The following is a 26,531-nucleotide window of genomic DNA, read 5'->3' as shown; positions in this document are numbered from 1 at the left end:
TCTATCAAAGAGGTAGACAACCATCGCACATTAATAATGATTCAAAAAAATCTTGATGAGGTAAAGAATGTTGATGAACCTAATAAAAATGATGACCCTTTCCATAATAAGGTTTTAGAACATGCGTCCTCTCTATCCTTGGACATTGGTGATGATGCTCAATTAGAACCGGAAGGAAAAGATCCTATCCGGGAGGCGAAAAAAATTAAAGTATATACAAGAAGAGCAAAAGTGGTACCTAAAGTTGTGCGTCGAAGTGTACGCCTGAGTAAGAAATCTAAACCATCTGATTAGTTCTTTAGTTCGATGAAGGGTTCTTTTCGGAATAGTGACGGATTTAGAGATCCGGCAAAGCACCGTTTCGTGCGTGAGACGATCGATGAGCATAAGCTCGACTTCTTTGCCATCTCAGAGACGGGTAGAGATAATTTTTCGACCCCTTTCTTGAAAAATATTTCAGGGGGCAAGATTTTCAGTGGTATTGTCTTCCCCCTATTGGTAGGTCGGGGGGTATTCTAGTTGGGATTAATGCAGCCACGCTTTCCGTACAAAAAGTTGTAGCCGGAGATAGATGTGTTAAGTTCTATGTTAAGTCCAAAGCTGATCATTTTTGCTGGGCTCTTGTTGCGGTTTATGGGGCGGCTCAAGATGAGTCAAAACCCGAGTTTCTCGCCGAATTGGTACGAATATGTGAGGAGGAATCTTTACCGATCCTTGTGGGGGGGGGGATTTTAATATAATTAGGCGACAAGAGGAAAAAAATAATGATAACTTTAACGCGCGCTGGCCCTTTATTTTTAACGCGATTATTGAAAGTCTAGACTTGAGAGAAATAGCTCTCTCTGGAAGTCAGTTCACTTGGGCAAATCGCCGTGAAACCCCCACGTATGAGAAGTTGGATAGAATTCTTGCTAGTGTCTCTTGGGAGCAAAAGTTTCCTCTAGTTTCGGTACGGGCGCTTTCAGGATCTGGGTCAGACCACACCCCATTATTATTGGATTCGGGAGACCACGCCTTTAAAGGAAATAAATTTTACTTTTCTTTTGAATTAGCTTGGTTCAAGTATGATGGTTTCGCTGAGATGGTGGCTCGTGAGTGGGCCTCTATCACTTCTGGGTCTAATTCGATGGAGGTGTGGCAAAACAAGATTAGGCATCTCAGGCAGTTTTTGAGGGGATGGGCTAAAAACCTTTGTGGTTCATATAAGACAGAAAAAGAGCACATTCTTAGCATCATCGATTTTCTTGATTGTAAACCTGAGTCTGCTCCTCTTGAAGAGGATGAGAGACGGGCCTTGCGTAGTGCACAGGACGCTATCACCAAGCTCCGTCGGGATGAGGAATCTAAATGGGCTCAACGTGCTAAAGTTAAGCATGTCCAGGAAGGGGGGGGGGGAATACCAAATATTTTCATCTAATCGCTAATGGGAAGCATCGTAGAAAGAAAATTTTCTAACTTGAGCAAGATGAGGGAACGATTATGGGCCAAGAGAATATTAAAAATTATATTTCAGATTATTATAAATCTCTTTTCGGGCCTCCTATTCCGAATACTTGTGTTATGGATGAGTCTATGACACAAGATATTCCTCAGATCTCTGCGGAAGAAAATAATATTTTGACTGCTGTGTTTTCTGAAAAGGAGGTTTTTGAGGCTATTTCACAAATGGAAAAGAATAAAGCCCCCGGTCCTGATGGATTTCCAGCTGAATTCTATCAACAATTTTGGGAGGTGATTAAAGTTGAGCTCATGGCGATGTTTGTTGCTTTTCAAAATGACGAGTTGCCATTGTTTCACTTAAATTTTGGGACGATTATTCTATTACCTAAGAAAGAGAATGCTACTCAAATCCAGCAATATCGTCCAATATGCCTCCTCAATGTTAGCTTTAAAGTGTTCACGAAAGTTGGGACAAACCGTGTGACGGGCATCGCGGAGAGTGTTGTACAACCAACACAAACCGCCTTTATGCCAGGTAGACATATTTTGGAAGGGGTGGTTATTCTTCATGAGACTATTCATGAACTTCATAGGAAGAAAATGGATGGGGTGCTATTTAAAATTGACTTCGAAAAGGCATATGATAAGGTTAACTGGGATTTTTTTTACAACAAACTATGCGTATGAAGGGTTTCGATCCCACTTGGTGTCAATGGGTTCAGCGATATATTGAGAAGGGGAGTGTCGGTATTAGGGTGAATGATGACATAGGTCATTATTTTCAGACCAAGAAGGGGCTGCGACAGGGAGACCCTTTATCTCCTATTCTCTTCAATATAGTCGCTGATATGCTCGCTATTATGATTGAGAGAGCGAAGAGTGATGGTCAGGTTAGTGGGCTTATTCCCCATCTAGTTGATGGTGGAATCTCTATATTACAGTACGCTGATGACACAATACTCTTTATGGAGCACGATTTAGACAAAGCCCTTAATATGAAACTCATTCTATGCCTCTTCGAGCAGCTATCCGGTCTCAAAATAAATTTTCACAAGAGTGAGATTTTTTGTTTTGGGAAAGCCAAGAATATGGAATCTGACTATAAGACTTTATTTGGGTGCAACATTGGGTCTCTGCCATTTAGATACTTGGGAATTCCAATCCACTTTCGAAAGCTAAAAAATGGGGAGTGGAAACCTGTAGAGGATCGTTTTGAGAAAAAACTCAGTTGTTGGGCGGGCAAGATGCTCTCTTACGGAGATCGTTTAACACTTATCAATTCTGTCCTCACGAGTCTACCGATGTTCATGTTGTCTTTTCTTGAGATTCCGGTTGGGGTTAGGAAAAGATTAGACTTCTTTCGATCCCGTTTTTTTTGGCAAAGTGATGGACATAAGAGAAAATATCGATTAACAAAATGGGAGATTATATGTAGGCCAAAGGACCAGGGGGGGTTGGGTGTGGAGGTGCTCGAGTTAAAGAACAAGAGCCTCCTTAGCAAATGGATTTTTAAACTTATAAATGAGCAAGGTGTTTGGCAAGAATTGCTACAAAATAAGTATCTAAAAGACAAAACCTTATCTCAAGTAGCTGCGAAACCATCGTACTCACCGTTCGGGAAAGGGTTAATGGGTGTGAAAGATGATTTCTTTATGAGAGGGTCCATGGAGGTAGGGAATGGTCGAAAACTAGATTTTGGGAAGACGTTTGGCTCGGGATAGACCTCTTTGCGAGCAATATCCGTCTTTGTATCGCATTGTCAATCGTACTAATGTTACGGTAGCTCATGTTTGTAATTCGACCCCCATAAATATTGGTTTTAGGCGAGCGCTCTCCGGTAATAGGTGGGATAGATGGGTCCATCTTGTTGTTCGTCCGATGGGAGTTCAAATCTCGGAAAATGATGATGTTTTTCATTGGAATCTTACAGCGTCACCAGTTTTCGGTAAAATCTATGTACCTTGATTTGCTTGATGGCCCTGTTGGTGATTTCAAGAAGTATATTTGGAAAATCAAGGTTCCACTAAAAATCAGAATTTTTATGTGGTTCTTTCTCAAGAGGGTCATTCTCAGAAAAGATAATCTCAAGAAGCGTAATTGGCCGGGGTGTTCTAAATGTTATTTTTGTGATCAAGATGAGACAATTCAGCATTTATTTTTTACTTGTCCGTTTGCAAAGATCCTTTGGCGTATTGTTTACAGGACCTTCAATATTCCACCTCCTACTAATGTGACTAATCTGTTTGTAAATTGGTTAAATGGTGTAACTAAGAAAAACAAAGCCACATTAGAGTTGGTGTGTGCGCTTTACTTTGGGAAATATGGAATGTCCGCAACGATTTTATCTTTAACAAAAAAAGTTTCCCATCATTTTTGATGGTTATTCCACTAGTTACCCATTGGATCCATATGTGGTCTTATCTCCAGCCGGAGGATGCGCGCCTGGACATGGATATTGGGTGCAACCGCTTGGCGACGGTAGCACGGGATATATACAGCCGGTGCGGTTGGCGTACTGAAAGGCGGCTCAGATGAAGATCTTGTGGCGGCTTGTTCTACTCTTTATTTTTAGATGGCTGATCCATGTGGAAACTTTATGTGATCCATGAATTGGTTTAAGATTGTAACTCAGACCTTTTAAATAAGTTTAATAAAGAGGCCGTATGCATCAATTGATGCAGAGGCTGGGGTCTCTCCCCTTATCGAAAAAAGAGCGCTGCCCACGCCCGATCCCGCGAAGGATCTAGGGTTTCCCCCGAAGAGCCCGGGTAGAGATCAAGAAACACCCGCTTCGACGACGCCTTCAAGAAGGATGCGGCGCCCTCGGGCGTCACCGTCGTCCGTCCTGGCCGGCCGCCAAGACAAAGCTTTCGCCTAGCGAAGAGTCCCAAAACCTCGCGCCCGCCAAACAAGGACCGGCACAGACCACCACCTGCATCTGCCGCATCGCGTCCCCGGATAGCCGCCGCACGCACCCCGCCCCGCAGCCTCAAACGCTCGTCTTCAACCTCTAGCCGCCGCCGTGCTGCACAGCTTGTAGCCAACGGAGCACCGCCGAAGAGCACCGTGGGCGCCACCGGAACGCCACATAGAGGGGGCGCCGACCAACACCAACACGGGGCTCGAGGATGAACACCGAAGTCTGCAGACAAGAGCTCCCAACACACCCGCAGGGTCGCCGCCCCCGCCAACCATCACCGCGCCCTCCCCAGCAGAAGGGCATCGCCTCAGCCCCGGTGCCCACGGACCGAGCCAGCATGACCTGGGGCGATCCCGAGCCGACCCGCCGGAGCCCATCTGGGCCTGAGCATGCGCCACCAGGCCATGCCGAGCCTGCACCGCAGCACCACCGCCGCGCCCCGCCAGCAGAAAAAACGGGCCAGGCCAAGCCCGTGGCACCGCCATCGCCCGCAGACGCGGCCACCGTAGGTCGTCACTGCCGCCGCCGCACCTCCAGGCCGCACCACCGCTGCATCACCAGGCCGCGCCTCAGCATCTCCAGCTCGCACCGCCGCGGCGGATCGCACCGCCGCGCGCCGCCGCCATCCCCCGAGACCCAGATGGGCAGCCACCCTCCAGGCCAGCACATAGGGACGCGAGGGGCGCTAGGTCCCCGCCGCCCCCTTCGTCTGTGCCGCCCAGCTTCGCCGGCGGCAGCCTCAGGGGGCGACGAGGGGAGGGGCACAGAAGGGGGGTGTGGCGGCGGTGGCTAGGGTTTCGCCCTGCCCGTCGCTTCGCCGTCGCTTAGAGCATCCCCACTCGTTGACGCTCCCCACGCCCAAATCCAGCGAAATTTTCGTCCGGATTGGACGAAAATTTGGCCTGGGGGGCAGTATATTTCCAGTCGTGTGCTCCCCAAGCGGTGTTTCTCGGGGAAAAGAGGATGGCCCGGGGAGTCCGGACGAAGAGGAGACACGTGGGCGTGGGCGGTTGGTTTTGCTCCATCCGGAGTCCCCGAGCGCTCCCCGGGGGGCGGGGATGGCGTGGGATCGCCGGATGAATTTAGGCCCAAATCCGGTTGAAAACGAGAACCTGGGGGCGCGACTGAACCGTTTTTCGCCGTCCGGATGTAAAAAACGGCTCGTGGGGGGCTTCTAGGGGAGACGAGTGGAGATGCTCTTATGGACTGAAGAGTGTGAAACTCCTAATTAGAACTGGCAATAAACTAAGAAGACTAACCATCCCACTATCACCCACTGGCAGCGGATTAGCTACCAAGAAATTGTTGGGCGGACCAAGCCAAAGCAGGGCACGAAAACTACCAAATTCTAAACCATAGTAGTACTACTTTAGGAATCAAGGGGCATGGTTTACATCGGAGAGATTTCTGTCGAAAAATTGGCATCGAGAATTAAGACTCCTAAAAGTAAAATTTGGGGAAAGTAAATTACATGTGAAGCAGGAAAATTGAAGAGGAGGTGCGCTGCGCTCTGCCTGGGGGCTGGGTTGCTGGCTCGCTGCTGCTAGCCTTGAGGGCATGGGCGCCGACACCGGCTCGGCGCCACTACACGCTGCTGGTACTTGAAGTCTGGAACCTCCGCCGGCCGCCGCTCAGTCGCACCATGCCTGAACGAACTGAATCGGGAATAGACGGATGCGCTGTAGCTGTTGATGGGCTGGGCTGGGCTGGGCTTTACACATAGCTTAACTTTGTTTCTGCTTCTGGGAGGGCGGGCCACGGCCTGGTTTTTCCCTCGAGTTTCCATTCATTCATCATGTTCGCCTCCTTCTGCCGGCGGCGGCTCCTCCTCCACATCCGCAAGATCTCCGGCGGCGGCACAAACTCCCTCCGGTCCATCCCTGGAGCAATTCATCACGCCCACGGCTACTCCTCAACCACCGTCTCCTCTGTACCCAACCCCGAATTCTGCCCAGCCACCATCTCCTACCTCATCTCCTGCGGCCTCTCCCCCGCCGCCGCCGCCGCGGCCACCACCGGTCAACGCCTCCGCATCTGTTCCACTGACAAGGCCGACGCCGCGCGTGCCCTCCTCAGAGACTATGGCTTCACGGACGCGGACATCGTCCGGACGTTGCGCAGCGCGGCGTCGATCCTCATCGTCGATCCCGAACGGATCCTGCGCCCCAAGCTTGACTTCTTGGCCTCCCTCGGCTTGGAGCCCCGCAAGATCGCCAGCGCGCCTTTCCTCCTCGTGCGCAGCCTCGACAAGCACCTCGTTCCGTCCATGCAGTTCCTCCGCGGCATCATCGGCAGCGACGACGACCTCCGCCTCGGCTTCTCCCGCGTCCCTCGGGCCCTCATGGCTGACGTGGACAAGAACATGCGCCCCGTCGTGGAAGCTCTCCGCCGATGCGGCTTGACTGAGGCGGCCATTTCGAAACTCCTTGTCATCAGGATGGGCATTCTCATGGCGTCGCCGGATAGAATCAGGGAAATCTTCGAGGAACTGAAGGCGATCGGTATGCGCATCCCGGACTCGCGCTTCGTGTACTGCTTCAGTGCGATGTGCGGCGTTAAGAGGGGCACATGGCGCCGGAAGCTGGAACTGTTCCAGAGCTTCGGTGTGTCGGACAGTCGGAGGGTGAGGTGCTCGAGGCCTTCAAGACGCAGCCCACGATAGTTCTTTTAGCCGATGAGAGCATAAAAAGGAAGGTCCGGTTCTTGCTGGACGAGCTGAAGCTTGGAATGACTGATATAATGCTGCATCCTGTGATTCTAGGTTATAGCCTGGACAAGTGCATCCTGCCAAGGTGCGCTGTGCTGACCGTATTGATGAGGGAGGGGAAGATCCAGAGAGATATCAAGTTGCTCCAGGCATTGCTCGGTGGTTCCAAGATATTCTCGACCAGATATGTATGGAGGACAACCTGCTGGAGTTCCACCTGCAACGGTCGCGCCTCGGGTTCAGCTCATCCCTACTCTTCCGGCAGACGACTTGCAACAACTTGGATGGAACGCGCGCGTACGGCCGCGTACCTGCCTAGCGATGAGCTGTCACGCGGGACAACGGAGGTGCGATGCACGCGAGCGAGAGAGAGAGAGCCCGCCCGCCCTACGCGATCGTTGGTTGCTTCACGTCAGGCAACACACGCACGCCTGCCTCTGCCTGGCTGGACCCGCACGCACGGTCTACTCATTTGCTTTGCATGCATCAATTCCTGTACGCGTGTTCAACTCCCAAAACCGATCTGATTTCTTTTCCTCTACGTACTCCATTCGGTACTCACAAGTCACAATCAAATCTCTCTTTTTTCAGGTATCACAATCAAATCTTCTTTCTCTCGCTCTCAAACAAAAAAAAATTCTTCTTTCTCTCTCTCCTTAAACATCTCCTGTTTACGTCACCAGCGCTCGCTCTCTGCTCGCCGCTAAATTCTCCACCTTAATTTCTTCAACCACCATTAATTGGCTGCCCACAAATTACTGCATACCACTTCCTGACTAGTATACCTACATAGATATACCATACTTGCTTCTATCTTTTTTTTTTTTTTTGCACGACTAAAGGAGAGATGACTACTGCCGCCTCCGTACACCTTTTATTTTGAAACAGCCTCCGTACACCTTTATTTATTAATTAGGCTACGCACATGCATGGAGTAAAATGTCAAACGACTTATGTTTGGAAAGATCAATCGAATCAATTAGACAGCTGAGGACCCAGGGGACAGAGGCCGGGATCCCCGGGGGACGCTCTCAGGGCATGCCCAATGCACTGCCCTAGAGGTGCTGCTTCACACTTTTAATTAGGTTCGGGTGGTCCAAAGTAGGTTCGGATGAGGAGGCAGCCTCCTCTTCAAGAAGTGGGATCTTCAGTCCTAAAAGCATGTTTTTTGGAGAGATAAAGAGATACATAGTGTCATATTTGTGGGGTCCCTTATCTCCTTTTTCTAATTAAAGTTGTAGCTTCCATTGGAGAGATAAAATTCACCATGTTGCTTCTTACAACTTTTTTACATGGAGCAACTAGTTGTGTATGCCACCATTGCTCATGTCCTCAGCGAGCCCCAAAAAATACTCCCGATCTAAATCATGATAGATAAGAGTATCATGTACTCCCTCCTTGCCAAGGCTTAAGGCGTGATTTTTTTCTTCAGTTTTTACTCAAGGCTCGCTAACTTCCCGAGCATGCCCTCCGTCCTTCTAGCTTCTTCCTTTTTATTCGGGCTGCAATTAAGGCGATCGGTTTCTCTTTCCGTTGCATGCAAGGCTCAACAGCTCAGGTGCATTAATGCTAGCCAATAACAAGGGGGCACTTAACTCTAGAAGACCCGCTAATTATGCCGATTGAAGAGATTTAGGAGGGGTAAAATTGTCTCACATGCACGACTTAATTTCTCCTTAATCGCTGTGCAGAAATATTTACGCCTTACGCCTTGGCAAGGAGGGAGTATCGACCAACCTCTAGGATTGAGACCAAGCAATCGATCGAACTAGCTCGCTCGCCATTTCAAGCTAACTAGCTAGCGTTTTTGGCTCTGTTTCCCTCGATGTTGGTTACACGAAAACATCAGAAACTTTCCAACCCAAATTGTGGGTCATCATTCCTCGATGTTGGTTTACTATGGTTCTCAATTGAGTGTCCTAATTAAGTATTATATGAATCATAAGCAAGTATGAGGTAGATCTTTAAATGAAATGAGTTTCTAATCATATAGTAGTTGTATGATTTACTTGAGCATTAGCACATAAGGCACATCATTATATATGGTTGCTACTTTAGTTGATCAAAGTGGAATTATATCAATGAATGATGATTAATAGTGATGACATGAAATTATAAATTAGGGTTCATCATCAGGTGGTATTAGTTGGTCATATATGATCTTATTCAAGATGAAGACATGGAATAATAACTTGATTTATATTTGGGCTAGTATTATGTTAATAGAACATGAGCATGCTTTTATTCCTAGTATAGATATATGAGTAAGGTTTAAGTTTATATGATTACATTTCATAAGCCCCTAGGGTTTTAGGAGTAAAAGCAATTTAGTGTTTCACATAAAATTATTGAGTTAGGGTTTTAGTCATAACTGAACTAGGGTTTTATATTTGTCCAACCATTGTTGATAAATCATTTGTTAAGTAAAGTTGAAATTAAGAAACAACTTTTAAGTTCAAGGTAATAATGGGTTTATCTTTTTCTTATTTTTTTTTATAAAAAATGATAAATAAGGTAAATACAATTTAGAGGTTTAAATACTAACAATAATAATTATGATAAAAGGAAATTACTTTTGATGTTTTCTTTATTTTATAAATTACTATTGATTATTTTAGAAGTTTTACTAATTATTGAATTTTCTTGGAATTTAGGACAAGAGAAATACTTTAAATAATAAATCCTAATTGATTAAATTTTCATTTTAATTAAAATTTTGATATTACATTTTTAATGAATAGAGTTTATTTTAATGAGCAGAGTCCAATGGTCGGAGACATAGAAAAAGGCAAAGGTTTATGATGCCTTCAAGGCACCCGTCATAAGGCCCAAGTACACGTTGATTGCCATCAAAAGGCACCACGAATACTCGATGGTAAGGGAGTGCCTCGACCGACGCCATTTCACTGGTGGTGGCACGGAGGAAGGGTTGGGAGATAGCGAGATGGCACGGAGGAGGGTGGGCACAAATAGGAACATCAAACACACAACTCTGATTTGACACTTGATTCACAAATAGGGCTATATCGCACGAACATTCTGAACATGTAGTGCCAAACTCAACTTCGAGGCCACCATAACATTTTTCTACAAACTTGTCATATTGTTGTACAAGATCCCTTTTCCAATGAAAAACACCGCTGATATACGGGGGATTGAGCCCACACTTACTCCGGTGCACGACCTTCGATGCGAGGCCATCATGTAGACATCATACCCTTGGCCCTACATACCAACCGTTCCTCCTTATTTGCTCGCCATGGCGCCCGCTCACGCACCAGTGCCACCATGACCGCTCCCAAATCACACTCGTTCTCTCGCCCCATCCCTCACGCACACATCCGACCATGACCGCGCTCAAACCTTGCATCCTGCCACCGCGACCCACAAGCTTGAGCTCTAGCCCGCCGCCTACATGCAATGACGGTCACTTTGATTGGATACCTACGAAAAACAGCAAAAAAAAAAACGGAATTTTAGGGCGAGATAATGCAGGAATATTCCAACAGGAGCAGGAGGGGGCGCCAAATTTGGGCTCAAACGCATGGCGCGAGGCGAAATTTTGGTTAAGACCTAACTAAATGCGCTGCGCATGGCTCGATCTGAATCGCCCTAAATTTTGGTTAAGTACCAGCCCCATCGAAACCCTCCTCTCGTCCCAGCTCCTCCCCAAATTCGCCGGCGCCGCCGCTCCTCCCCAAATTCGCCGGCGCCGCCGCTCCTCCCCTCGCTGGTGCCTCGTCTCCCCCACCGCTGACGTGTCCTTCCTCCCATCCGCCGCCCCTTTCTCCTCCACCAGTGCGCCAGAGCAGATCGTACACCGCCGCCATCTCCCTTCCCGGAGCACCCAACATCAAGGGAGGCGCCCCGGCCCGCTTCCTCCCCGCAGCGATCCACATCGAGGGAGGCGCGAGAGGATCCGCCTCGACCTCTCGATCGGCCCTGTGGCCGGCAGAGTCCGGTGGCCTACGAGCTCCACGCGTGTGGGTGGCCTGCGGATGCGACCGGGTCGGCGCGGCGGTGTCTTTCCGCGACGTCCGTGACAGCGGACGACGGGAGTGACGCTGGAGCTCGCGGCGGCGCAGGAATGGAGGCGCGGTGGGCTCACTGCTGCCGCCCACCACTCCGTCATGCTCCTCCCGGTCACCTCCCCTAACCTGCTGCAGCCCCGTGAGCCCCCTCTCCTCCATGCTGTCCTTCTATTTTGCTTGTTTCTTTTTATCACGTTGAGTGTGCTAGCAGTGGAAAAAACAAGCCTTCCTCTTTGTGAATCCGTTGTGTGCCATGGCGCTCTAGGCGTGATGTCATGTATGGCACACGATGGGCCCATCCAAAAAAATGTATGGCACGAGGATTGCTTGGATTAGTGCACAAATCTGCGGGAAATCTTCTTTCTTTTCTCGTCCTGGTCGCTCCTCTTAGTGTTGGTTGGAGCCGGTCAGCACTACACCCGTGACTAATAAATAGCTTAATCGCATGTTTCTATCCATTCCATCTTATTTCGTGTATTAGTGACTAGAACTTCATCCCCGACAAACTGAAGTGTCCAGAATCTTTGTGAAAGCGTGCTTACTGACTTCTGATAGAATGAACTCATTCTGGTAGCTTTCTCTTTGCTTAAGAATCACATTCTTGTTCCAGTTAAGTGCATATTACTTTCTCATTGATTCAGTACTTGTTCTACTAGCAATTCATCTGTTAAGTGCATGTCTAGTTGTTTGTGTATCCTTGAGAATTCCCGAAGCTAAACTCTATTTATGCTTTTCTGTTTGAGGTGTTCGTTGACTAACTTCAACTTGGCATGATGATGTGGGTGGCTGTTGCGGTGGAACGAAGCCCCATCGAATGAAGGTTTCCAAGTCTCCCCTTGCTTGGGAGCAGCTTTGCATCGGGGTATTGCTTGCTAGGCACAGAGCATGGTGGCCATGACGGCGACGGCAAGGCACCCTAGCACCAGCAGCCGAAGAGGCTGGAGCCGGCACTCTAGATGGAGGACCTTCTCCATGTCTTCGATCTCCCCGTCAAGCTCACACGACATGGTAAGCTCCTGATCTGTTCTCCTATCCATGTTTAGACCTAAAAATGTAAGATTTCAGCTTGTTTAGGCTTGTGCTCGTGCAGATAAGGAGAAGGGCTTGGTGATGCTCAGTTTCATGTCTTTAATTGGATTAGGGTTAATGGTTGTAGTTCTATTTAGGTGTTTTAGTGGTTTCTAGCTTCTGCTAAATATTTTGGCTACAGTGCCTGTATATACATATTATGATCACATAAATAGATTTTTTCATATATTGGAATCTGTCCAGTTCCTTGTGTGGAAGAACAATCAAGCAAAATTGTTCCTTTTGAGCTCTGCATGAGTATTTGCTCAAGCTGAATGTCTGTAAGATGTGTTAATAACTATACTGCACTATATTTCAACTTTGCAGTCCTTGTCCCGGTTATGCTGCACTTTGTTGTGTTATTGTTTGCATCTGCATATTTGTAACATATTAACTGGAAATTGCATTTCTTTTAGTTTGAATCTTCTCAACATTTTGTATTTGCAAGTTTATCGTGGTAAATTAGCCACTTGTTGTGTCTCTTGTAACTAAACTCGCTTCTCTACGTAGTGAAAAGATATGCTAAGCTTATGCGTGTTCTGACTTTTTTGGGGGTTTTATTGTCAGGTCTCTCGTATTCAAGATTAAGTTCCCGATTTCTAGAGAAGAAAGAACGAGTGCTTCACTAATGAACGTAGTCTGGAACTTCTCAAATTAAAGGTAAGTATATTTTTTCTTTAAGTTCTCTGTTCAGATGCTTATATGCATCCTTAACTGGGGTTTTCCCTACACACACAGAAACAGCCCCAAAGTTACTACAGATAAAATAACAATGGCGCGCAAATTTGGTAAGTTATTGGACATTCTTTCTCAGGCCATGTTTAAAGGTTTGTTTGTAGAAGTAAATTGGTGAAGCCTGAGATGTTGTCAATTCTAGCATGTTTCTTAACATACCTATCAAATTTGAGCACATGTTAGTATATTTTCTGGAAGTTCTCAGTTCAGATGCTCGATGAAAAGATATTCTAAGCATCTGTCCATCCGGTTGCAGCAGGTATGGGCGAGCTGATGTGAAGAGGCGGAGAGGTTGAGTGGCAGGAGTTGCATGGCTGGACGGCCGGTGTTGACCATTTACATTGGCGCTCTCTTGCCGGTGACGACGACCAACGGCGCCACCACACCGTGCGCCCTCCTGCTCAGGTCTTCCCGTCACCTCGATCGAGAGGGCACCCCTGCCCCGGCCTAGCTGCAGGAAAACACAAGGCTGTCATTGTTGTTGTATGAGTTCGTCGACACACTTCTGCCATTTGGAGGTATAAATCCATCGTTCCATTTTTTGTGTGGTATTCAAGTGTTGTTTGTGCAAAGCACCTACCGGATGATGTACTTTCCATATTGTTTACTTCGTAGCCTGTTCTTAGCTTTGCTATAATAAATCTTTGTTTAGCATGTTTTCGTCATTGCTATATTAAATCCTTGTTCAGCGTCCACTTGCCATATGATATTAAATAAGTGGTCAACATCCCTTATGATATAAGGATTTATTTATTCATAAAACCTAGTAGGTGGTCTTTCTATTTATGCTTCTGATTAGTATGTTACTCATGCAGTTTTTGATGTTAGTGAGCTCTCTTCTTTTTGCACCTAACTAGTTAACTAGACTAAAATGATCAACTTTCTGTTTTAGCGAGGAGCGTAGTTTTGTGCTGTCAGCCATAGTGTTACAGATTTAACATGGCAGGAGCTAGTTTTAGGTGTTCAGTACTTGATGCATACAATGATTAGCTTTGTTAATCTGTACATACATTTGATCCTTTGCTGAATGTCGTGCCTTCGTATCTCAAATGGGAAGTAATAACGCAGTTTGCCTTTCTAGATGATTCGTACATATTTCTTTCACTTGTGGCAGCTAGCTTCAGTAGCTAGTTAATTTCATTATGTTACAAAGTTTGCTGATACTGTTTGCTGTCTAATCTTTCTTAAGCAGCTGGAGGAGTGGATGGGTCAGAAAGATAGGTGGGCAAGTTCTCGGAGCAGTACACCCGCTGGTCCAGCATCACCTTTTCCTGCTCTGCCATCTCGTTTGTCGTGAAGGTCCTGTTCCTGTTTCAGTTCCTCTTTTGTGGATTCTAGTCTCATGTTTCTCTAGCTGCAGGTTTAATTTTTCAGATACAAATAGACCCCTTTTCTTGCTTATTATGGGGTCAACTAATCCCTCTTGTTTCAGTTTTATATTTACTTTGTGTAGTTATTCCGCTAAATGTGTGAATCAGGGAAACATCAATAATTATAGTACTTGGCTGAGTGTCTGGTTCTCCATGTAGAAGATTGCAATTGCAAGTGAAAAAAATAATAATGTCTCATAACTTTTCTTTCTCAGAAAATAGTTATTCCACTGAAAATTTTCTTAGTGACTGGTTCCATATATCTTAAAAATTGCGATGCAAGTGAAAAGTATAATATTTCTTTGCTTTCCCTTCCAGAATGTAGCTATCCAATCGATTTTATTTCAGAACTACTATTATTAGCTTATAAAGTTGAAGAAGCATGCAAACATATATGGTGTGAAACAACATCCACGTATGGTAGTTTGTCATAGTTCCTGACATATTATTGCAAAAGCAGGTTCTGAAGAATGGTGATGAGGTGAAGTTGCACAGGAATGCTTTGGGTGTCTTGCAAGCTCCTAATCTAGCTGAGAATATTTGTACCTGCCCAGTGGAGTTTCTGCTGGTGCTACCGACATCAACTACGACCTGCTGCCCATGCCTTCGTTGACGGGGACGTCTCCTACAGCACCGCGTCCCCAATCGGCGTGCCACAGAAGATCTTGCTTTCTATCTCGGGTACTCCCTATTTTCCTTGGGCAGCTCGATGTATATGTATGCGTTGAGTGCGAATGAGGCTCCTTCACCGAAATATCGATTTTGTTTACTACCTTGATCTGATGTTTGGGCAAATCTAATGCTTTTGAATTATTGAAGATGCGATGCTTTATAAAGTTGTTAATTGTCCTTGTATGCAATATGTAGTGTTGTACTGAACTCAAACTATGCTTTGTCACACTTTGTAAAGAACAAGTCTTGGTATTTGTTTTGTTTGGTGTCAGCAAACCAATTAACATTTAAATGCTATAGAGAGGTTAAGCAGCTGTGAATGACAATATAAACCCCGTGCTTCTGCCAGCGGCGTCGACTACTTGTGTTGTAGTAATGCATTTGTACTAGCAGCAACTGCTTGCATCTATCTTGTACCTTTATATTTTGCTGCTGTTTTCAGTAAGATGAACTCTGTTTGCTGCCTTATTGATGCATGTGCTGTTAGATTACCAAGTTTTGAATTAACATTATCATTTTATGAATGTATATATCATTTAGAGGTTACCATGCTCTCAATTTACATGATCATTTGTTGTGTATATATCATGTAGATCATTTGCTGAATATATATCATCTTATTGTCTAACTTTTGTTTAGTTTGTACTATATCAAGGTTCTTCAGGAGAAGGACCTGGATGTTCACACTGAGAAGGGCATACAACATAACCAGAAGGTCACCTTCCATGGAGAAGATGATGAAGCGGTATGCTTGTTCAATCTATCATAGTGTGTACTACTTGTAGCGCTTTGATGTCCACAAATTTACGGTCTGGTTTGTTTTCAGCCTGATACTGTTAACGGAGACATTGTATTCGTCATCCAGTAGAAGGAACTCCTGAAGTTTAAAAGAAAGGGCAATGGTCTCTTCTATGAGCACACCTTGTCTCTCACTGAAGCTCTTTGTGTGTTTCAACTTGAGTCAGCTGCTCATTAAGTTAAACCCTGGTGACCCACATCTGTGGACGACGGTTGCCGTGCTGACTGGCTTTGTCTTCAAGAAAGGTAGCACTTGTGCATTTATTGTGTCTGTTTCAATTAATGGGATGTGATCAAATAACATATTCATTTCATTCTTTTGGTTCATATTAATTATTGGGAAATTGGTCATCTAAACTTGTTAGTCAAAATTGTTTAAAACCTGACACCATGTGAATCATTCTTATGGCTCATTCATTAAAGTGTGTTAGTGTTGCCCTTTATCTCATGTTAGTTGCCATTTGATCTGATTTGCAAGATTTGATTCTATTTTGAGTTCCTGAATACAAGCATTGGTATGTTTGCATGTTTGCCAAGTATTGTTCGTTGGATGCTAAAGCCTGAGCTCGTGGATATTAAACTGCATGCATACTGTTGATGGTCACCACCGTCCATGGGATGCTGTGTTAGGACGATGCATGTGAGACCAATTCCTCAATTTGCTGCAGGGATTTCTAGCTGCAGAAAATATTTTTGGAAGAAGCAATGCAACTGTTTGTCATGTTTGGTTGCAAATCAGTTTATTTTCATGTTTCTAGGTTGGTACTGGCTTGAAGCTGGTACGGGGATGCATAGCTCCTGGTTTGGTTTGACAGTGCTGCCATCTAGTGTGTTTGGCAAACTAGGGGATCAAGTATAAATTTTCTAAGTTGTGCTCTCTGGTACTAGTAGGTGCAAGCTAGAACTAGATATTTTATCTTATCAGGTTCGTGAGAAAATAGTGGTGATATGTTTCTTCCAACACGGAATATTCTGTCTTGAATAAATAAGTTCCAGCTAGCTCGTTTTGTCTTGTACCTATTGGTTCTATGAGATGTGTAAAGAAATTAGTGAAAAATGAAGCGAGGAAACATCGATGGGAAAAGCATCTTAGAAGTGTTAATAGACACTGGATGCCAACTGATCTTAATCATGTGATTATATTTGTAAGTGTTGCCTTGTAAGAATATACATATAGTAATTGTTAAAATACATCTTAGACTAATCTGATTCTGGACAAAAGGTGCTATCAATATCAAAACAAGTCTTATCTTGGAGTGGGGTGCCTCTTGTTTGCCTTGTAGACAATGTGCTATATGTCACGTTCTGCTGCTAGATGATGTATCACAATCCTTAAATGTATCTTCATTTTTTATTTATTTTTGCAGTGCCTGTATGGTGGTGCTCCAAAGGGCCCTCAGCTTAGAGATCTTCAGCTTGGGGCAGATATTGTGATGATATTCTGGAGATGATGAAGCTGAACGCATGCTTGACATTGGTTTTGAGCCACAAACATGGAGGATTGTGGATGAGATGCCTCGTTGCAGACAGACTCTGATGTACACTGCCACTTGGCCAAAAGAGGTTACAAAGATATCTGGTGATTATTGAGAGATCCTGTCCAGATCAATATTGGAAGCATCGATGAACTTGCTGACAACAAATCCATCACAGGTAATCCTTATGGCTGTATTCTTGTTTGATTGCCATACTGGATGCTTTCCTTGTTGTATTATCTCTTATAGTGGCTACTGCCAATTGGTGCTCAGTATCGTAATAATGTTTAGTTGTTTGGAAAAAGGAATTCTAGGACACCCAACTGTAGTATATTGCATTTGTAGGCTATTTCTTCTGGATGGTCCATTTACAAGTTTCACCGTTGTGTATGGATGCAGTATGTAGAGATGGTTCCATCAATGGATAAGAAACACCGTTTGGAGCAGATTTTTAGAGCTGAAGAAAGGGGTTCAAAGATCATTATATTTTGCTCAACAGAGAAAATATGTGACCAGCTTTCTCGTGGCAGTGTCATTGTCTTGGTGGTTCACACGGTGATAAATTACAGTTACCATATTTCTCAATCAATTTTGGACTGGTCATGTTCTAGTACTAGTAGCCACTGATGTCGAGGATGGATGATGCTATCAACTTACTCTTGGTGTGCGTACTTGCACTTCAACATTTAATCATTTATTATCTTCATCACTTTGGAAGGCTGTCCAGGGTCTGGGGTTGCCGCTGCCCATGTGTAATGGCATTAGTCGACATTTTGACATCTATTGCCTATTTTTCTGATGTCATGTCCGTGTATAAGTATTTCCAAGAAAGCCGATATTTGCACTAAATTATTCATGATCAGACTCTTATAGTTTTGCTTGTTTGATATTTTTTGTCTTCCTCTATTATGTTTCCTTAAAACTTGACCTTCTTACTTGTGGTATCTTCAGTTAACATTCTTTGTAACTTACTTAATTAGACTCCTTTAGCACTGTACTCTAAAACACTGAATCACAAGTCTTTGACTTTAAGATGCTATATGCCCAGTTCAGCCCTGTTGAGCACTTTTCGCTCATTATTTATGTGTACTCTGTTTCTAAACTCTAAAATCAACCTTTCCCAGTCTTCATTTAGGTGTAATCTTTTGGTATAAGCATGACTATTAATATCCTTAAGGAGTGAGTACCTGCTCCATAAAAAGACCATCAGTGACCAAATAAGACATTAATGGTACCTGATCTTATTCATTGGCAACTCATTCTTACATTGATTAATTGTTTTAATTTGCAGGGCCGTGGTAGTGTTGTTACTGGACGTGTCGAACTGGGGACAATTAAGACTGTTGACCCGTGTTGAGATATTTGGTTTATAGGAGGTAAATTAGAACCCTGTTTGTCCTTTTAATGCCTGATAAATGTTCCCGAGCGATGCTGGTCTGCAACAACAACAACAATAACAAAGCCTTTTTCCCAAACAAGTTGGGTTAGGCTAGATATGCCCAGCAGATAAAAAGGAAGCCAACTATTCTGGTCTATTAAGTTTTTTTTGTTGCATGAATTGGTAGTAGAATCCGGTGGCCTTCTTTGACCAACACTCCACTGTTTATATCATGTCCATAGACTTGAGCAGCTTCATGCAACTGTTTTGAATTGACGCAAAAATTTAGATACATAATATAGTAAATCTTGGTGAAGTTGCATCCGAGACTATGCATTGTAGGTCTTACATATTTGTTCAGCCATATGTACTATGCACACAAGAGTTAGTGTGTTTTATATGTAGCACGTGGTAGAAACTAGTGGCATTAGTTTCCTAATGGTCCACAAAAGGTTGTTACCTGTTATGTTGCTACCTTGATCTATCATCCCCAGTAGCTTATCCATGGTCTCATCCTGGAAAGTATGGTGGGTCATCTCCTCTAGTGCTTTCCAGAACACATATATGAGGGTCTCGCCAAAATTATTTTACCTATACTTGTCGGGTTTCAAAGTCCGATGGATGCAGATGTGTAGGCTCCATTATAAGTTTTATTTGAGGCTTAAATTTGATTTTAAATCTGTTTCATTTACTCTTTGTATTTTCCTTAATGATAATAAGAAGAGAAACCTATTGGTAGGTGCCTCTTTTTATTGTATGACGCGCCAATGCTTTTGTGCATCATGTTCACAGAAAAGATTTTGTAATATTATTCATACTCAGTGATTCTTTTCATTGTCTTTGCAGTTTTAAGGCAAGCACCTGTCCAAGGCATGGTATTTATTTGTTGCCACTGGCTTGTTGATTTTTGCTGGTTCTGGCCTATGTAAGTGAACTCTTTTTTCGTTCCATGCGTTCTAGAAGTACATGACAATGTCACCAAAAATCGTCTTTAAAAATATTATCTCTTTGGCTGCAGGGATCCCAGCGTTGTGCCTTCGAATTCATGTAATGCCGCTATGAAGCAGCTTCAGACATTAGCTCAGGAGCCTCATCGATGCAGAGCAGTGAACAGCTCCCAGTGCTTTTGGTTTATTCTGTGCCCTTTATCTACCTGCCAGGTCAGATTCGTGCAATAATTAATGTTCTGTGCCATGATGTCTATGTTGCATAATTAGACAATATTCACCGCTATTTTTGGTTACAGGTTAGTCATAGACCTCCAACCATACTATGGATAGTGCTTGATATTTTCACCACCTCTATGATTGAATGTTACTGTTGAGAAAATCACCATCTCATTGCTGTGAGCGCTTGATGTTTTGAACATGTTCTGTCCATTTGAGAAACTACCTGATGGCTTAGCCTGACAAACATTTTTGGTCCCTCCAATCCCAATTAATTGACTCCACTTTGTCTAAATACGGATGTACCTAGATGCGTTTGTTGACTAGATACATTCGTATCTAGACAAAGTGGAGTCAATTAATTTGGATCGGAGGGACTAAAAGTTAAATCAATGCCTTTGAGGAATGCAATAACCTAACATCATCTCTGTCTACAAAGGGTCTTGTTTGTTTTCGTTCAAGAATTCTGTAGTCCTTCAGATATCTAGTTACGAAGATGGACAGGATTATGATTAGGAAAAATGTTGAGAAATCATCCCACTAATGTTATGTTATAGAATCTACTCTTTTTTCAGCATATACGCAAAGTAAAACCACCGAAAGACTAATTCACTTAAGAGTTGCCACTTCATTACCCTAGTGTTTAGTGTTGCTCAATGCTACTGCTTAATTATTGGTCTGCTCACTAACCTGAATGGTTGGAGTCCTTTTTCTCTTGTTACTTATTGGGTTTCAAAATATGGTAAAAACATATCTGCAGGATCCATAATGAGGTTTATTTGAGTCTTTATTTTCCTGTTACTTGCTGGGTTTCAAAGTATGGTGGCTTTATATTTGCAATATCCATTTTGGGTTTTATTCGAGTCATAAATATGCAAGTTAAAATCCACTTTTACTTATTGTTTACACATATAGGAAAGGGGAAATCTTGTGAGGGGCGGAGACAGGGGGGGGCGAGCAGGGGCTAGACCCCCCCCCCCCCCCCAATGGTTCGCCCCCTCAGGCCTCGTTCGGTTCGCCCCTACCCGGCCGGGATTGGCGTCCAATCCCTGCCAACCCCCGTGGTTCCGAACAGACCGGGTTTCCCTCCCCGACCTCGTCATAAACGTGTTCGGTTAAACCCGACCGAGGTCACACCCCCGTCCAAATCCCCCCAAACCCTGTGAAACCAACCGGGATCAGATACACGTCTTCCACCTCGTGGCTTCTTTCCCCGACCGAAGCGAAACGGTACTCCTTTGCTCGCCCTGACCCTCCTGCTCTCGCGAAAATAAGTAGATGCGGCGGCGACGACACCGGCGCCGCCAAGGACAGAGGGCCAGCCCAACCGGAGAAGAAGGCAGCGGCGGGCTTCCTCCTTGCATCCCCCTCCCCCATCCTACCGGAGGCACCACATCCAACCTCAGCGGCGTGAGCGTGTCGGTGGCCAGGAGTGGCGACAGCAACGACCCGCCGCCGGCGTGCTTCTTCCCCGACGTTGGACTGGTAAGGCCCCGCTCCGCCTCCTTTTCTCCATTCGCCCACTCGCCCGCTTAATTTCTATTTTCTCTTGTTCATTAATTTCTAGGGTTCCCGTTATTTCTAGGGTTCTTGGGTCTGGTTCGAAGATTGCATTATTGCTCTTATTTGTTAACACAGATTACATGGCTTTCTGATCCCTACTCTAGGATCTGAGCTCTATTTTCTCTGAATTAAACTAAGGCATGGCGAATAAGGGGGGAAATAGTTGTCAGATCGTTATCTTAGTAGTGCTACATAGTTGTGTAGGTTAATTTATCAAAATATTGGCTGATGATTTAAACAAATTTCACAACAAAAATAGTTTCAGCCAAAGGCACTTGAGAAATTGCACAATTGTGTAGGCTATTTGTCTTCAGGAATTGATCTTGTCTTTGTCAATGTCTCACTTCCAATCGATAGGATCTGAAATGAATAGCCCCAATGCAGCGCTGGAATTTTGTTGGCGAGGGCGAGTATGGAGGTGAACAAGTGTAGGCTCATGTGTCCCATGTCAGACATGTGAGTATTTTTCCGGGTAACATATATATGACATTTGTTGAGGTTTGCTATTATACAATTTGGATCTACCTTTGTGTTTTACTAGTCAGCTAATTAGGGATAAAACATAAGATACTTCTCCTTAACAATTTTTAGTCAACTTGTGATCATGCAGTTCCTCGGGCCATTGTATATAATTTGCTGCTTGTATTTGATAAGCAATCTATCTTCTATATTTTCATAGTACGCCACATGATGTTCAGAGTTTAGACTACTGTAATAAGATGTACAAGATGGATCAATTGATCATTAATGCACTGCTATTATTTATCCCTGCACATGCGCCAACGGAGGAATATTGTTATTCTTTTCCATATTGTTCAAATATGTCACCTTAGGAATAATCTTTTGGTTCGGTGATGATACAATTATTATAACTTTTTTACCGAAGGAAATCAAACCAGCTAGCTACTACAGTTTTTCTAGAGATCTTATTATTTGATTGATGGCGTATGCCATGTTGCTTCACTGTGTTAACTTGCATTTCCTCAGATGACTAATGACAAGTGAATTTATTTGTGGTTGATTACACTAACCTCTCTGTGGTTGTTATGCATATGGTTGAGTACAGTACCCTGCACCATGATGTATTGTTCCTTGCCTGTTCTTTCAGTAGATGATATTGACTGCCTTGTGGACAACTAATTGTGTAATTATTTGATGTTGGGCTTTCCTCAACATATGGTGTACTTTCCTCGTTCTTTCTAACACAATAACTATATGATGTTGGGCTGACTTGGACAATGCCTCGACCTTTCTGATCCAAACCTTATCTGCAGGTGAAGTAATAAGATCAGCATCCTTGATGCAAAATGGACATTTTTCAAACCTTCACTAGTTGAAGGTGAGTGCTTTTGTATGATCACTACGGAGTATATGACATCTCCACATGTATGTGTGTGTGATCAGTATATATTATATGCTAGTATATGTTTTAGAATTTTGGTCCCAACAGCCAAACGAGCCCTGAATGGCTCTCTTGCGTTCCGGGATTACTTCACTGATACCTATTTTCGCCTAAGCACGGCCTCTAGGTTAGTTCAAAGTGTAGTTGGTATCAACATCTAGTCTGGATTGATTTATTAGATGTAAATTTGGAAAATATATGATCTTTGGTAAATTGTTTTCTGCTAGCCAGGATATGTATATTTTTAGATACATAGTATTGGTTTTGTCACTTGAGTTGTAGTGTGATTTGTGTATCCTTGCTTATTTTTCATTTCTAAATCTATCCCAATTGCTTATTTCCTCACAACAATGCCATTGCTACAGACGTCAAGCCATGGAGGTACCACTCTGGCAACATCGACATGCAGCTGCGACATGAAGCTCTAGAGCATCAAGGTCGTGTCGTGCAATGACTGCATCCTCATTTTGGAGCGATACACGACGGTGCACCATTGCCGAACCGTCGGTGGTGGACGATCAGGATGCACTAGCTGAACTCCGTGCTCGTGGCAGCATACTCGCCGGGCATCAGCGCCGGTGGAAGGAGGTGTGCCAGGGAGGTCCGGAAGGTGATGTTCAATGGCAAAGGTGAACTGAAAGAACATGGCGACAACTCTCACCGAGGCGACAAAGATCAAAGACAGAGCAGAGCAGGCCAATAATATGAGCTGCACACGAATTGTTCCAATGTAGATCGTTGCTCACAAAAAAAAATAAAAAAAATAGAGCCACCAGAAACCAAACAGTTAGCTGAGTTGTAACTGTGTGTATTAAAGCTAATAGAAAAATGATGGTCTGTGCAGTGCAGTGTGCAGTGTTGAGATACAAGAACGCAGCGGGTTTTAACCGAATAAATCATATCGGTAGGGATTATCGGGGCAAGGGAATAGTGGGGATTGGGGTGAGGGACCGAGGTTCACCCAAACCCTCGCGGGAGTCGTTTCCTAGGTGGATTGGTTCCGTAACAACCGAACGAGGCCTCAATGTTGTACAGCAGGTATTAGTATCTATGCTAGTATACATACGTGCTAATTGGCCGGAGATAATTACTGGACTAATTAGACTATGCTTAATTGGATTTGCGTGGAAACAAGTAGCAGCCCAATAGCCCATCGGCTGAAGCCATAGTGGCCTGCATCTGAAGTTGTTTTGCCACACCAAACGTTTGCCCACGATCGGAGATCCTTCTTCTCTGCGTCTAGCTGCTAGGGCGTATGCCTGCTGCCGCCGCCGCTTGCCGATCGCCATCCAGAGAGGCAACGAGACCAAACCAGGATATGGCCGCGGCGCTAGCAGTCCAGCATTCCCTCCTGTCCTCCTGTCGTATTTTCCGCTGTGCCATCAGCCCATCACCGCATCAAAACTGTTCATGCCGTCAGTTACTGTAAGTATTCTATGTAGTCAAACCTAGCATTCTTGTAGCTACTAGCTTCCAGTTTTCTTTGATGAATTAATGGATTACAAGCTCCCAGTTTTGCCTTATTAGCGCACTTACATGATAATAACTGAGATCATTAATTTGGTGTGTTTTTCTTTATATATTGCGATGCCTCAAATATGTAGAGGACAACAACAACAATCATAAAGTCCTTTTACAAGCCAATTGCTTCAATCTCCAGCATTCATACTGTTGAGATTATCAACTTGTTCAACAAGTGGTGCATATCTAATGTAATTTTTGGCTTTCTTTCTATTGCCAAACATGTTTTGATAAAATATTATTATTTTTATATGTGCCGCAAACGTTTTGTTTCAATAATGGTGAGTAGAAAGTCATCAAAAATGGGCTTGGGATGCACCATACAGTTTTCACTGACGGCGAAACATATGTCATTATATAGTCCTATATTAATGCTAGCCTTTTTTTAGAAGACATGCCTAAAAGGCTTTCCTACTAATTATGGCATTTAAAAATCAACATGTTTTAATGTCATTTTTTTGTGTGATCATTGTCTCTTCGCCCCCTATACTCAAATCCTGGCTCCGCCCCTCCGTACCTTCTGAGTTTTGTTTGTCTAATGTGTCATCGCTCTCTACATCTTGTTCACTCTTAAACAGAGCTGTCATGAATTGTTGAGCTCTTTCTTAGACCTCGTGTATCTTTTGCTTTCTGCTTTGTATACAACCAAGTCATCTCAATACTCGCTGATGCAGTTAAAGTGTGCACAACAGAGATTGTTAAACACAAGGAGAGTTAGCGAAAAAGGCACCAACAACATGATTTAATGAATTTTAATTTCTTCTTTGTATCATATATATCTCCAGTATGGCAATATACATGCTTAGCTTGCTATTTCAAAATTTTCGTTTCTTCTTTGTATCATATGTACCTCCTGGTTATAGAGATATGCTGCTGGTTATATTCTACAATGTGCTTCTATATATCTATCTTGCTGTTGTTTAAAATCTGCTAGAACATTGCAAGTGCTTGATACTGATGCCATTTCTTCATGTAGGTGAACAGACCGCCGCAAGCCCTGGAGCATGCCTGTACTTTGTCGAGACCTTCCCATGCTCTCATACTTCCTTTTCGGTGAACCATGTAAATTCTGGGTTTCTTCTTTTTTCCTCTACTTGCTCTTTGATACAATGGCCACCAAGCCACAGTTGTTCTATGCTCCGGACATTGAGCCCATAACTTACTGGTTTGGTTTAGTGTTGGTAATATGGCTAGGATTTGGTTTTGCGTTTTAATCATGATTCAAAGGATGTCATAAAAGTGAAATGATTTGGGTTAATTCAGGTACATGAAGTCGAACAAGGACTACCCTAGGATTGTCGCCCAGCTTGGCAGCGTGGGTCTCTGAGCTCCTGCTGGTGGTTGCCTGCCCGGGCTGTTGCTACTGGCGTCCACCTGGAGCTGGCCATGTTCGCTGGCCAACCATCAACTTAGACTACTTCCGCCTCGGTACCGTGCGATGGCGGCAAGTTCACTGCGGTGCAACCGTGGCAGCGGTGGCTTCTTCGTCGACACCATGGTTTAGGTGAGTTTCTGGTTCTGTCCTTCTTGAAAGCAAATGAATTGAGTGCAAGGCAGCTGACTGTTCTTGCTGTAAGTACCTATTTTTCCTTCTTGGTATTGATAAGTTTTCTATACTTCGATACAAACATATGTTGTTTCTCTGGAAATAAAAATGTCTAAGATCCGGTCTTGATTTGTTTTTAGTGTTTATATATTTGTGAAACTGATGTGAATAGGTAAAACGTTAGATGGTTCATGGTTGATTTCCTTGTAACATTGTGTCTGAATTTAGTGGGTTTTGTCTTGCAATGCTTTCACCGAGCTCTGCAGTTTGTAAAGTTGGGAGATATCTTTGAAATGTTCATTTTAATTCTCCTACCTGTTGTGCTTTGCATGTCTTGTATAATTACTCCTTGCACACACAAGGTGTATGTGTACATGCATGCGGGTCATGAATCATGATGGGATCTTTTGTACAGGATGACATACTTGCACAAATTAAGTGATCGGATCTATGTTTGTTGGCAGGTTTGCATGGTAGATGGCATCGTCGGTATGCTCTCAAGATACCACCCACATTAGTGAGTTGAGCTTGCTTCTGCTACATCTTAATTATTTTCGTGCTTGCATTGTATGTCTTGATCACTTGCTTTTGATCCTAGAATTGATCTGAAATTTTAGTCAAATATCTGTTCACCATCCAAATTCTATTTGTTCATGATCTTCAATTTTAGACTTTGTTTACAATTAATATTTGATTTGACGGTGATTCCTTGCGATGCATATTATGCCTGAACTGGAGA

At 44.0% G+C, this 26,531-nt stretch overlaps 2 long non-coding RNA genes and 1 pseudogene across 7 annotated transcripts; all 3 read left to right on the top strand.

The window, feature by feature from the left end:
- Window positions 1-6,131: 6,131 nt before the first annotated feature.
- LOC124647891 lies at window positions 6,132-8,865 on the top strand (annotated as a pseudogene).
- A 2,324-nt stretch (window positions 8,866-11,189) lies between these two features.
- LOC124706558 lies at window positions 11,190-25,740 on the top strand. Of its 5 annotated transcripts, XR_007004467.1 has the most exons (13): window positions 11,190-11,237; window positions 11,842-12,106; window positions 12,734-12,826; window positions 13,161-13,419; window positions 14,094-14,200; window positions 14,732-14,952; window positions 15,583-15,688; window positions 15,770-15,987; window positions 17,109-17,394; window positions 19,441-19,519; window positions 19,613-19,754; window positions 25,223-25,308; window positions 25,510-25,740. It is a non-coding gene; the product is annotated as an uncharacterized LOC124706558 (long non-coding RNA). The 5 variants fall into 5 exon arrangements; XR_007004466.1 differs by lacking the exon at window positions 11,190-11,237 and having other exon boundaries at window positions 11,627-12,106; window positions 15,599-15,688; XR_007004463.1 differs by lacking the exon at window positions 11,190-11,237 and having other exon boundaries at window positions 11,627-12,106.
- Window positions 21,020-23,368, top strand: LOC124706559. Of its 2 annotated transcripts, none has more exons than XR_007004469.1 (4): window positions 21,020-21,245; window positions 21,708-21,779; window positions 22,598-22,662; window positions 23,091-23,368. It is a non-coding gene; the product is annotated as an uncharacterized LOC124706559 (long non-coding RNA). The 2 variants fall into 2 exon arrangements; XR_007004468.1 differs by having other exon boundaries at window positions 21,681-21,779.
- Window positions 25,741-26,531: the final 791 nt, after the last annotated feature.

This window comes from Lolium rigidum, chromosome 4 (genome assembly GCF_022539505.1).
Source record: "Lolium rigidum isolate FL_2022 chromosome 4, APGP_CSIRO_Lrig_0.1, whole genome shotgun sequence".
Taxonomy (NCBI): Eukaryota; Viridiplantae; Streptophyta; class Magnoliopsida; order Poales; family Poaceae; genus Lolium; species Lolium rigidum.
Note: the sequence above shows the minus strand (reverse complement) of the source record. Positions and strands in the feature narration are given on the sequence as shown.